Genomic DNA, 13,328 nt, shown 5'->3' on the forward strand with positions numbered 1-13,328 from the left:
ACCTGCAATGCTTAATTATCCAGCTGAGGATGCTCAGGGACAGCAGGTGACAACTGAAGGGGTGGCACAGACCCCTGGGCTGGTGCCCCCATGGCTCTGCTCACCTATGTGCTGTGCTTTGCTGCTGGCACCCACAGAGATCCTGGAGGCAGGAGATTGACTGTGAGCAAATCTCAGCTTCCCTTTCGAGTAATTGAATGTTTTCAGTCTTTCCAGGTTGGTTGTAAACACCTCAAAAACATAATCTGGAATCAAATCCCACAAAGCCCATCAGGAGCTTTATTGAGGTTTATGATTTTTGCTGGGGGTTGTGGTTTCTCAGGCAGCAGTGCTTTCTGGCTCCATGTAACTCCTGGCCTTTGCCTTGCCCTATTCCAGCCACTTCCTTCTCCTTCCCTTGGGCTCCAGGCCCTCTATGCTCCTGGAGCAGCATTGCCACAGCTCAGGACATGGCTCCATCTCTGCCCAAACCCTGCTGTCATCTCTCCAGTGGGGCAGGTGAGCTGGATCCAGCTCTGCCCCTTGTTTCTGCCAGCTGGAACAGCACTAATGGGATGATCCCCCATCTCTCTGAAGCCGGGTGATCCCCCTGTTTCAGGCACAGCAATCAAACCCCTCCACACAGCGAGCCCCAGGCTGGCAGCTGGGCAGGACTGGCCTCTGCTTTCAGCCTAGGAGCCAAATGTCAGCTGGAACACAGGGAGGAGGATTTTCTCCCTGGCTGTGGCCGGCCCAGGTGGTTTGGGAAGCCTTGCTGAGATACTCAGTCCATCCACAGAGCAGCAATGCTGCATCCTCAGACAATCCCAGCCTAATCCTGCGTCTGAAACTGCTCCCACATCCAGGAGATGAGGAAACACTTTCTGCATGTGTTATCTTGTGTGTCTCAAGTTCTGTTTGATCTGATGGGGTGGAGGGTTTTTTTCAAAGGTATTGGAGAAGATGGGTGTGAGAGAGTAATTTAGGGCTGGGAGTAATTTTTCATCAATGTACTTAAAGACAATCACAGCACTAGGAGGGAGGCCTAATTGTGGAGTTGTGTAATTAGTTTTTATTTCACTGCAATTATTCTGTTGGCTACATATAAAGAACATGGCAAAATGCGGCACTTAATTTTAAATCAAGACTTGATTCTCTTTTAGTAGGTAATTGATGTTGATCACATCACTTAGCTGCGACTATAAAATGTGCTATTTAGATTGTAAAAGGCTGGAGAAAAGGACTAAGCAGATAGGTAATTGATGGATTGTGGGCAGCCTTGGTGGGAGGCAGCAGGAATCCATCAGCCTTCAGCTGTCTGTTTGCAGCCACTCCTGGGCTTCCTCAGGGGCCCTGGGGGTTAATGAGCACAGAGCCCAATCCTGCACCATCCTGGGGAACTGCACTTCATGGAGTTGATTCCTCATGATAAACTCCTTCCTTCAAGGGCCAACTTTGCTCAAAGTGGCTGGCCCCTAGTGCAGGGTGGGATTTGGGGATGGTCTCCCTGGCCAGAGCATCCTGCCCAGGTGTGCCAGGTGCTGCCCACTGCCCTGTGCCAGCAGGGACTGCCCGGCACTGCTGTGAGCTCAGAGCGTTCCCAAACACCAGGAACTGGCACCTCTATCTTCCCTCATCACAGAAACACAGAATGTGCTGAGCTGGAAGGGACCCACAAGGATCATCCAGTCCAACCCCTGGCCCTGCACAGGCCCAGCCCCAACAGTCACCCCCTGTGCCCCAGAGGATCAGCCAAACCCTCCTGGAGCTCTGGCAGCCTTGGGGCTGTACCCACTGCCCTGGGGAGCCTGGGCAGTGCCCAACCAGCCTCTGGGGGAAGAACCTTTTGCTGAGATCCAACCTGAGCCTGCCCTGACACAGCTCCAGCCATTCCCTGGCTGCTGTCCCTGGTCCCCCCAGAGCAGAGCTCAGTCCCTGCCCCTCCTCTGCCCCTGCCCAGGCAGTTGGAACTGCACTGAGGTCTCCCCTCAGTCTCCTCTGCTCCAGCTGAACACACCAAGTGCCCTCAGTGTCCTCACACAGCTTCAAATCAAGGCCCTTCCCCATCTCTGTTGCCTCCTTTGGACACTCTCTAATGGCTTCAGATCTTCCTTCCATTGTGTCTCCCCAAACTGCCCCAATATTGCAGGTGAGGCTGCCCCAGGGCAGAGCAGAGCAGGACAGTCCCCTCCCTGGGATGCCCAAGAGAAGCTGAGAGTGTAGAATTGGGTTATTCCCTGTGAAACAGCACTGATGGCTCCTCCATCAACAGCTTCACAAGGTAACAATGAACTAGGCTGAGGGCTGGGAAAAGCTGGACCAGTCTTGGGCAGCAGTGGTGCAGCAGGGAGAGCTTAGGCCCCGGGCTTGTTCTTGCTCTGCACAAGCCCAGATCAGCAGCTTCACACTGTACTGGGATTCACTATCATAATAAAGCTGATAAAACTTCCCCTTGCCTTTCCAGCTGCCCTAATTACTTGATTTCAAGGATTACTGTTTTCCAGCTCCTATCCAGAGGTGAGACAGTGCCATTACTGTGAGGATGGTGCTGAGGGCCACAGGGTGACTCTTGGGCCAACACAAATGCAGATTTTCTTCAGGAAAAGGCCATGTGGGTTTGTGCCTGGGAGTGCTGCATGCTCAGCTGGAGCCACCTCCCCTCCTCAGGGCCGTTTGGCTTCTCCAGGAGCTCAGCCATGGCAATGTGTCCCAAATTTGGTCAGAAATGGATTTACCTGGCTCATGCTGAACACCCCCAGACACATAATTGGACATTCAATTTAAGTCCAAAAGCAAAATAAAGCCACAAGGTGCCATCACTGGGAAGCCTCACACCACTGCCCCTCACCAGGTAACTCTTAATTTTCTGTGATTTTTTTTTCATATTGAAGTACCTGTAAGTAGTTTTGGTTGGGGAAAGACCTGGAGGAAAGCCATGAGATGCTGTTCAACACAACAAGGCAGAGACGTCCAGAGGGTTCAATTGCCCTTTTCCCTCTTGGGGGACACCAGGACCAGCATGAGAAGTGTCATTCTAGTGGATAAGAAGCAAACTCCATAGGCTGCAGGAGACTCATTAGCTCACATTTGCAAGTGGCAGGTCCAGGCTTTATACCAAAATAGATGGATTTGTGGCCAGACAAGTCTAGACAGAGTCCTACCAGGATTGTTGCCTGAAACACTTTCTCCCCTAGCCTTTCCTTCCTCTTTACTGCTTTAGTTGTGCTGTAGCAAAATATGAGACAAAATCTGGGCTCGAGTAGCTGTAACTGTTTAAGAGCCTGCAGCTCCAGTGCTGTGCTGCAGCCCCTCCCAGCCTGTCCCAGTCTCACCAGCAGCCACTTTCCATGCTGACATGATGAAATGTGTCTTTACAGCCCAAGGAGCGGGTCATGACCCAGCCCAGCCCAGAGCAGAGGGCTTTTGCAGTGCATGTTCACCCAGAGGTCCCGGGCAGATGGAGCTCGTCAGCCCTGTAAGGCCATCCAGCCAAGAGAAGGTCACTCTAAACAAACCTGCGTCCCGAGGACCTCGCTGCCACTGTCCAAGCTCGCTCGGCCCCGGCAGATGAACCTCAGGATTAAAGGGTGGGCTCAGCTCAGCGCACACTGTGTCTCACCTAAAAAATCCACTGCGCAGGCTCGAAGGCCTTACCTGCATTTGCAAAGCCCTGTATCACCAGCGGGCTTGTGATGAATGTGGGTGGAGACCTTTCCCGGATCTTCGTTCACGAAGACTGGCCATGATGATGACACCCAGAGGGGACCCCAGGGCTTGTGATGAGATGGGTTGGGGTATCACAGCTGCAGGGTCACCCCACTCACTGCTAAAATGCTTTTTCTCACCCATTTTGTGTGCTGAGACACGGGGCTATGGCAGGACCAGTTCTGCCACCTCAGCATCGGCCTCCCTGAATTGCCACGAGGATCAGATGGGTCCCACTTGCAGCCTCTCATCACCAGCAGCACAAATCCTATTTCATTTACTGTCAAAAAAACCAACTCATCCCAGGCCTTTTGCCGTTCATCCCTCAGAGGCTCCAGAGTGGGAAGTGGGATGAGCCCAGGGGCCATCCCTGCCCTCAGAGGGGCTCTGCCAGAGAAGCACGAGGCTTTACAGGTGAGCTGCTGCCCAGACAGCAGTGGCACAGCTCAGGGTCAGGATCCTGGTGGGTGACAATCCCTGACAACTCTTCTCCCTCTGGATGTAGCCACGGCTGCAGCTCTGCCTTGTTTTGATGCCAAGTGACTCCAGCATTCCATCCCAGGGCAGTAACAACACTGTTCCTCACAGCCAAGTGCTTTGCCACGTACAGGTCCCCCTGGGCTGCCCTCCCTCACTCCTGCTTGGTGTCAGGGTTGGATTAAATTAGGGAAGGAAGCACAGGGATCAATCCCGAGCTGTGCACAAATGAGTTAGAGGCAGAGAGGAGAATGAATCCCAGAGCAAGAGCAGAGGGACCTGGTGGGTACAGAGCTGGCGTAAGGGAACCTCAAGTTTTCAGTGCCACCAGCTCAGCTGGGACTGCAAGGGCAGCAGTGTCCCCAGGGGCCCTTTCTAAGAGTCACCTCAAGTGACCTGGGCAGGGCCTTTATGGGAACCTGAGCAGGGATTGAGGTAAAAGTAAAGTCACCAGTGTGGGAGGCTGAAGGGGGACTGTGCAGACAGACAGGGGACAGCTCTGTCTCCTGCCTTCTCCCCAGGGAACAGGGGCCCTGGGCAGGACACAGCCCTGGTTATCCCTCAGCAGAGCCAGGATCCCTTGACAGTCTCCTCCCAGGGCTGAAGGTTTCAGATCCTTGGAAAGCCCCCATCCCTGCTGCTCCAGCTGCCTCCTCCAGGAGCCACACCCCGGCTGCCACCTCCTCTGCACTGCACTTGAAGCATCTCCACACCACAGCACACGTGGGCTCTGGAGCAAGGGCAGGGACAAGTAATAAAACACGTCCCATAAGGTGGAAACAAGGAGACCACCTTAGCGGTGTCACACACTTAAAGGAGAGGGGATGGTTATGAGCCACTATTCCCTGCAAAAATGGGCTTTAAATCTCCATCCATCACCAATGCCCAGTGTTGGGTGTTCTGAAGGTGTGCAGAGCTTTGTGGCTCCTTTCCACCATGGCACAAGTGGCCATGGCACCTATTACCTGGAGATACTTCTGGAGCCTCTCCATTTATCTGCTGCTCCTGATACTCTCCAAAATCTGGGAAGGAATCAGCCCATGAAACACCACCACGACCAAAATTGCTGCTTTAGTCTCAGGTCCATCTCCCTGCAATGACCAGGCTGGAGTCTTTGGGAGAACAGTGGGCTCACAGGATGGCAGGGCTCCCCAGCTGCCCATCCCTCCCAGCTGTGCAGCGGGGAAATGAGGATGTTATGGAGCAGCAGAGTGGTAATTGAAGCCTTTTTGCTCCTGGAAGCCCTTGGGGCTCCCAGTCTCTCAGCTGAGCTGTCTCTTGCTGACACTTTTTCATGTCTTCCCTGTTTCATCTAAACTTTCCATCGGGTTCCTCATCCATCTGAAGTGTGATGATAAATATGGAAATAAAGAGGTATTTACAGTCCCTCTCCTGGGTTGGTTTGTGTATAAACAAGCTGTGCTCACAGCATCCTCCTCTCTGCAGCACTGGCCTCGGAGCAGCAGGGTCTGCCCAGGACTCAGCACAGTGAAGATTTTGGGTAAACTGGGTGGCAAAGAGCAGTGGGGGCTGCCAGCCGCGTCCCTGGGTCACCGTGGGGAGAAAACAGCAGCAAAGGGGATGAGGCCCACAGGGATTTCTGTACAGGATTAGAAGGAAAAGAGCAACAGCTGAAGAGTTGGGAGTGAGAAGTGTGAAGAAAGGCTTTAATTTGCACAAAATCTCTTAATCCATTAATCACATGGATGGTTCTGTATGGAAATCTCCCTCTCGCTTAATGCTACCTCAGGATTCTCCAGGATGGTCATAACTGTTGGCAGGGGAGTGGGAGGAGTGAGGTGGGACAGGCTGGAGCCATGGGCTTGTTTCCAGGGAGAGATCAGCCCTCACAGCACAGAGCCAGCACAGGGATGAGGAGTGATGGAAAGCACTGGACTCGGCAGCAGGGGAGTGGCAGAGGGCACTGGGGGCACTGGGGACACTGGCTTTGGTGAAGGAGGATGCCCCAGTGCCTGCTGGCTCTCTGGAGGTTGCCTGCAAAGGCTGGACCTGCCTGGGTGGCTGAAATGGAGGGTTTAAGGGGTTTAAGAGCAGACTGTAGTATCTGCCTTTCCTCTTTACCACTGTGCCCTTCCTCCCCATTCACACTGCTGAGCTGTTCCTTCCCTTGCCCCCAAAGGGCTGGGGTGTGTGAAAATCCTCCTCGATGCAGAGGAAAGCACTGTCAGGGTGGCAGCTGAACCCCCAGCCCCCCAACACAGGGTAGAAGGCCCTGGACAAACCTTGAGGTGCCATCCAGGAAGGCTCTGACCTGGCCTGCAGCCCTGACAAGCCCTGGGATTCCCTGCAGCACTTTCTGCTGGGCTCTGGGGCCTGCAGGGTGGGCTCGAGCCTGGGAACCCCCCAGCTGATGGAAGGGTTTGCTGCAGAGGCACCAAGGGCCAGCCCTTGCCCTGGGGCTGAGCTGCTGCCTGCAACAAGCCTCTCCCTGAGCATGACAAGCAAAGGCTTTCCTCAGACTGAGAGGGCTAAGGGTTTAAGCAGGATGCCCTTCCTGGCCTCTTTCTTGGCTGGAGCATGACCTGATCCATGCCCTGATTCTCACCTAACGCTTTTCTCAGGCTTAACCTATTCTGCTTTAATCCCATGAGCTTTACCAGCGTCATCTCCAGACATTGCACCAGGCCAGCTGAGGTCTGCTTGTGTCCCATGATGGTCCCACAGACCTCAGACCTTCCTGTCAGCCAGCAGGTGAACATAATATCTACAAACCCAGCTGCCTGTTACCTGCATTCCTCAAGGGAGAAAAATAGGAAAAATTAGTATGCGGCTTCTTCCTCGAGAAATCAATGAGATCTGGACTCACTGTGAAGTTCCCTGACTGTTAGAGATGCTGCACTGGTAAAAACTAACCCTCAGAGGAGAAAGAGGGGGGGGAAAAAGGAAAGAAAAATAAATTCCAGTGACTAGACAAGCCTAGAATGTTGCAGAGGGCTAAACTGCCAGTGCTGGGGCTTGTTTGGAAGTCCCAGAGCAGAGAGGGCTGCACAGTCCAGCTGTTTATCACTCAGCCAAGAATCAGCTGTAATTGTTAATTCTAATTAAAGCTGTTGGGAAAAAAATGTAATCAAGATTTTCCTTTAAGGGGGGGAAAATGAAACCATTTCAGCTAAATTAAAAATTTTGTTTTTTAAAAAGGGGGTAAACGTTGAAAATTTCGTAACAACCCATTTCAGCATTTTCAAGATGAAAAGGGTTGTATTTTTGCTGTGAAACGCATCATCAATTCCAACGTGTTTTATCTTACAGTCTGAAGAGCCAAAATAGTTTTCAAATCAAAGCAAAAATGGTATTTTTAGGTTTTTTCTTTAAAAAAAGTCTATCTCGGGGTTTCTGTCCTAATTAAGAACGATTATTTTTTCCCTTTTTTTTTTTTTTTTTTTGGAAATGGAATAAGCTGTTCCCCATTAGCTCTGCTCTAAAGTGCTGGGCTGGTGCTTTTCTTGGTGTGCCCACCCACCTCTCCCCAGCACCCAACCCCAGGGCACGTGAGCTGTGCTCACACCACCCTAAAATTCACTGCCTAAAATCCCCTGGGACTTGAGTCAGGCTTTATGAAACCTCACAGGTTTAAACCAGCACCAACAAAACAGCTCAGAGTAAGTGGGTTTTACCATCACTACGATTTAGAGCCATCAGAGCTCCAGCACAGCTCAGGTTGGTCGTGCCAGGCCCCTCCAGCTCTGCTCCACAGGCTTAACCCTGTCCCTGGTCATTGTCCTACAGTTTTCCTTGCTGCCAAGGGACCTGCTGGGCCACTGGAAGGACACAGGTGTGTTTGGTGGGACTTGCTGTGGATCTGAATTCCTAAAGGGAGCCCACAGTGGGGAGAGGAGCAGGTTGTGGTGCCCACACTCGGGGCAAGGCAGTTGCTACACCCCCTGTACTTTTGGGGTTGATGCCACAGACCCCAGTGGTGACCTGTGACCTGGGGGATCCTCTCTATAGCAGGAGATCACATTTATCACAGTGAGAAAGTGGCTTAAGATCTGTCGGATGACAGGCACTGAGTAACAGAGCTCGTGGGTTATGATCCGTCTTCTGGATGGGAGCACTGAAGGAGGGAGAGGAGCAAAAAAATGGAGGTTAAATAGGAGCTGGAAGGGGGAGGGGACACCAGGGAAGGAGACTGGGCCAGGGAGGAGCTCAGCAAGAGGAGAGCAGGGATGAGAGGGGAAGGGAGCAGAGCTCCAGGGCTCTGCCAGAGACCAAATGGAAAAAGAAATTGCTCTGCAGCAGTTTCAGCCCAGAGCAGAGGGAACTGCACAGGCCTCTCGTGCTGCCCGAGCACATTTCGAACAACAAAAAGACCAAAGCTCTGGGGGAGAGAGGAGACCCACGTGGGCCTGGAGGGAGGGAAGTGGGGAGAGGGGCTGCAGGCAGGGTCCCAGCAGGCAGAGTCTCAGGACATGCTCTGGGTGCTGGTGCCTCCAGCCCTCCAGCAGGCTGATATGGGTTTGTATAACCTTTTCCGACTGCTATTCCCTCCAGACCAAGCGAGGTTGCTCTCCAGCTCCACAGAGAAGGGAACAGCCCAACCAGCCTTCCCCTGAGCTGCCCAGAGGGACACATCCAGCACAGCCTCCCAGACAGCTCAGGAACAGATCCTGCCCCGCTGCCACCCCCCGGGAGCTGTACCAGGCAGAACTGTCACCCAGGACACAGCACAGCCACCGATCCATCAAGACAGGCAAATACTAAGCCCTGGTGAGAGGCTGCAGGCCCTTGGCCAGAGAACATGGCTGGATCATGGGTTCTTCTTGCAGGGAGCAACCAGTGGATGAAGCCTGGAGCACCCACTCACACGTGGGAGCAGCAAGCCTCACATTATCCCAGCCCTGTGCTTTCATCTGATACAGCCACCAAAGAGCAGGACAGCTCCCTCCCTGTCACCTGGGGAGGGCCATGGAGAAGAAGGTGATGTACAGATGTACAGGGAACAGGTCTGGAACTTACTGTCTGCTGGGCCCAGCAGGGGAAAGGGGAAAGGAAAGGGAAGGGAAGGGAAGCAGAAATGTCCCATCATTCGGCAGAGTCCCCTCAGCTCTGAGCACAGCCAGGGTCACAGGGTTATGGCCAGGGCTGGTTACAGGGTCATCATCCCAGGTACAGCTTGCAATGACCCCAGTCCAGAGCCCAGAAAGGAGCCAAGGACAGGGCTGGAGGCACAGCTATAACGGGGATTCAAAGTTCAGCTGGAAAATACAGCAAGAGACACAGCTACCATGTGTGTGAGGGCCCATCCAGGAACCCAGGGGTACACCCACGAGCCAAGGTACTCCTGCAGCATCTGTCATGGGATGAGGGAAGCTCCAGGGCTGAGCCTAAATGGGGCTCCTGTCCCGTGGGTTTGTGGGTGTCAGGTGATCCTAAAGTCCCTTGCCAATGTGGCTACACTGATCCACAGCTCTTGGCTGTGGGTCCTGCCCTGGGTGGGCATGTGGCTCAGGACAAGCTGTGTCCCCACGAGGGCAGAAGTACCAGGGGGTACACAGAGGTGATACACATCACACTAGGGCTTTATGCACCTAACTCAAAATAAGCTTTATTTTTTAAAAATCATATCTAAGACAAGTGATTTCTCTTTTTTTGTTGTTGTTCTTGTTATTTTAAAGGTATAAATTATCGAAAGGCTTATCATTGCTCTCTCAAATCGTTCTCAGGCAAACAAAGGCAGTTCTAACTTTGACAGTGCTTTGCAACAAAATGAGTCAGACACGTTTTGCTCATGTTTCGCCCTTGGCTTCATTTGGCCATGTCTTAAACTACTTCCTGGCTTGGTCTGATTAGCAGAGTCTCCTCGGGGGCAGAGGAGACCCTGCAAGAGCCAGAGGTGCCACAGGCCAAGATTAAAGTGCTCTGCATGCCATTAACTGTCAAAACTATGACTGGCTTCACTCAGTGCAATCAGGTGGCTCGGAGGTTACAGCACTAACGGCTGCAGTGTTTCATTCCAGGTGCTTAAAGTGCAGCCTTGACATTAAGGGATGTGATTAAAAGGCAATATCGGGGCTGAGAGCTGGCAGAGGAGCTCAGCAGGCAGGGTTAAATCCACAGCTTCCTCTGGCATTGGACACCTCGGGGGCTGGAAAAGACCTCCAAGCATCAGCTGAGCAGGCTCAGCTTTTAGGCCTGGAATGCCATCTTGTGATGGCAGTGGGGAAGTGGAAATGCCAGGGACCCTTCTGAGGAGTCAGAGGAGATCATTGAATCATAGAATCACAGAGTCAGAGAAGCACAGAATGGGTTGGAAGGGACGTTAAAGCTCATCCAGTCCCACCCCCTGCCATGGGCAGGGACACCTTCCACCAGCCCAGGCTGCTCCAAGCCCCCTCCAACCTGGCCTTGGACACTTCCAGGGATCCAGGGGCAGCCACAGCTTCTCTGGGCAACCTGTGCCAGAGCCTCACCACCCTCACAGGGAAGAATTTCTTCCCAATATCCAAACTAAACCTACTCTGTAGCAGTGTGAAGCCATTCCCCCTGTCCTGTCCCTCCAGGCCCTTGTCAATAGTCTCTCTCCATCTTTCCTGTCAGCTCCTTCAGGCACTGGAAGGCCATAATTAGGTCATACTGGAGCCTCCTCTTCTGCAGGCTGAACAATCCCAATTCTCTCAGCCTTTCCTCCCAGCAGAGCTGCTCCGTGCTTCTAATTATCTTGATGTCTTCCTCTGGACTCTCTAACTGCTTCATGTCCACCCTGGATGTGATGTATGGATGTGGTTTGGATGGACAGACAGCTCAGAGCACCCCAGTTCAACAAGCCAGGAGCTAAGAGAAAATTTGTCTCCAATTGAAAACTCCCTGCTCTTGCTTGGAGAGAGTGCAAATGATTCCTCCCATTAACATTTCTCTCTCTAGCTGAATTATCTGGCTATAAAAGCACTTTCTTCCAGGCTGAAGAATCTGACCTGTATCTCCCCTTGTGTGCTGAGGGCTAATTTTCCTTCTCAGCATGGAGGGACAGAGTCCCACCTGTGTCATGAGCTGCAGGGGAAGGACTTCTTGTTCAAAGTGCCATATCCAAGCAGTAAAAGTACTTTTCTTCCCAGATTGAAGCTGGAGAGTTCAGCAGGATCACCTCTGCTATGAATATCCACATCCTCAAAGCTGAGAACCAGTGTGGGAAACATAGGAGCTGTGGAGCTGGGAAAACTGAACTCCAGTGCCAGCTAATGGGAACCAGAGGGCCAGGGAGCTGGTTCTCTGCTCACCCTGTCCCACTTCAGGTACATGGGGGAAAAGTGCCAGCTCAGAAGAAGCTTCCAGCAGCAAAAAACCCTGCCCTGAAACAAGCAGAAAATGAGTTGTAGTGCTGACGAGCCTTGCTGGGAGGGAGATGAGCTACACCTTCCCTGGACTCTGCTGGACCCCCCGTGTCAGTGCTCCCTGTGTCTGTGTCCAGGCACAGCAGTGTAACCATGACATCTCTCACTTGGGACCCATTCAGAGGAAGTTTTTCGCTGGGCTCTGTGCTCCAGTGAGACATTTGAAGGCCCTCCTGGAAAGGCTGGGATCCCTCCCCTCGCTCCTCCTGTGCTTAGGCTCCCAGAGCTGGGGGATGACGCTCAGCTGGAGCTGTCTCTGGCCTCGGGCAATCATCCACTCCAGCTCTGTGTTCTTCCAATGCTTCTCTTGGTCTGTTTTCAGCCCGAGGCAGGCAGCTATTCTGCCTGGATGTGGGGGTGCTCACGCAGGCCATGCCATGTGGGGGATTCCTCCCTGGCACAGCCTGATCCTGCCTCGTCTCAGGAAGCACCCAGGACATGGCTGTGCATGGGGAGAGAGCTTGGTGCTGAGCAGGGCAAGGAGCTCGGTGCTTTCCCTGTCAGTGGTGAACCTGGGGAGGGCCCCGTTTCCCAGCTATGCCCAATTCAGCAGATGAAAACCTGTCTGGTGGGGGGACAGGTGAGAGCGGACTCAGAGCACTTCAGGATCTTGTTCCTGGAGGTGTCTCTGCCTGTGGCTGGGGGCACGTGCCCACAGGCAGGGATGGGTGATGACTCTGCCAAGACCTTAAGCCACAGCTCTGGTTTGGAAGCTGTGAAACTCATTAGCACAGCATGGGGCCCAAATTAATATGCTTTGCCTCTTTTAATAAGACATTTTCAGCAGGATCAGGGAGATACTTCAAAAGCTTCCTGAATGCCAAATACCAGAACTCAGTGACTCCTGATGCCAGGACCAGCCTCTCACTTCCCAGCATAGATTTCCCTGTGTGTGTACAGCTTTCCCTCTGGTTGCTGGCCTTGGAACATGTTATTAGGGTGGCTCAAACAAAGACCTGCACCTGCTTGCCCTATTGTTCATCTTGTCTTGGTGGAAGCTAAACAGATCCTCCTTTTCTCCTGCAAGCATTTAAAGGGACTGAGAAACTTTGTTCCAAGGCAGATTAGAGATATGAGTTACCACAAAACAAAAGCACAGCCAGTGCTCGGAGAACTCCTCCAGTCTAGACAGAGCCTCCCCTGAGCTCCCTGCATCCCAGCACAGCCCTGCAGCTTGTGTTCAAAGTGACTCAACAGGCTCCAGAAGCTGGGTAACCCCTGTTGAGTGAATGCTCAGCTACAGAACAAAGGAAGGATCACATCTGAGTGATTTTGCTCCCATAAATTAGCAGGATGGGTTAAATCAGGACAAAACCACTGTCTTCTGTCACAGTGCATCCACTCAAGGGACTTGCACTAGCTGTAATGCTTCCAAAGGACGTGTGCTACAAGCCTGGTGTGGGACATGCCCTGGTGTAACCGATGTCTGGAGCTCTGGTGGCAGCAAGAGTGATGATTTACTGCTCTCTCAGCTCCAAACTGCCCCACATCTCTGCTCACCTCCAGCTGTGGCATTGCAGGGTCCTCCCATACTGATCAGACTTTGGCTCAACATTTATGCCACACCCTCAGTCCCCAGAGCAAAAGAAAGAGTGACACTTTGGGAAGGAGAAAATTTAGGAAATCTCTGGAAGAAAACTTCTGTGGATGTGCAGCATCAGCTGGACCCATTTGCTGTGGTCACTGCTGCTGCCTGTACTGTGGTGGTCATCTCCAGCCTGACAGCCAAGCAAGTTCGGGCATTAGGTGGGCTCTGGTGAGAAGCACTTTGATGCCCTCGGTGTCTGTCACAGCCAGGGACTGCGCTGGTGACACGCT

This window comes from Chiroxiphia lanceolata, chromosome 15, assembly GCF_009829145.1.
Source record: "Chiroxiphia lanceolata isolate bChiLan1 chromosome 15, bChiLan1.pri, whole genome shotgun sequence".
Classification (NCBI taxonomy): domain Eukaryota; kingdom Metazoa; phylum Chordata; class Aves; order Passeriformes; family Pipridae; genus Chiroxiphia; species Chiroxiphia lanceolata.